This window comes from Morone saxatilis, unplaced genomic scaffold, assembly GCF_004916995.1.
Source record: "Morone saxatilis isolate NCDOM2014 unplaced genomic scaffold, NCSU_SB_2.0 Contig21, whole genome shotgun sequence".
Lineage (NCBI taxonomy): Eukaryota > Metazoa > Chordata > Actinopteri > Moronidae > Morone > Morone saxatilis.
The window spans coordinates 365,500-366,100 of record NW_023339774.1 but is presented as its reverse complement, the minus strand read 5'-3'; positions in this window follow the sequence as shown (position 1 = coordinate 366,100).

The window sequence follows — 601 nt, the reverse complement described above, 5'->3', positions numbered from 1 at the left end:
CCATTTACCATTTACCATATGTACCATCCACAGAGGTACTGGACTTTATGCCAGTACCAGGTATTATGGTACCAAAAATAATACCCTTTTCTACACCTCTCTTTGGTAAGTATTACCATATACACGTTTACTGGCATCGATATGGCCTTTCACACAGATAAACACGATGGCACATAGACAAGGTTAGGTGCTGCATGCTTGTAGCTTATTTAGACAGTGACAACACGGCATTAGAAAACACAGTCCCATCAGTCATTTTGATGAAACAACTGTGTTAGTGCAGCTGGAGTCATTGCACAACTTTTACCATAACGCAATACAGTGTCATCTGGCAATGCAATTTGTTAGCCAATTACATATGTGCAAGTGCAAGTGCAAATTTGAGTTTGATAACTTGGCATCCTGTAGTTTAACTTGCAACCATTAACAAAACAGTGGCATACCATTAGAGATAATTAGAACTTTGTGTATGACACATTTCAATATAAACAAACTGGAGATGGCAATGTCCCATACACAGAAAAGACAAGAGATACAATTGGTACTCTGCTCCAAGGTTAGATATACAGTTACTATAGTGCTGGGAGGTGTGTTTTTGTTT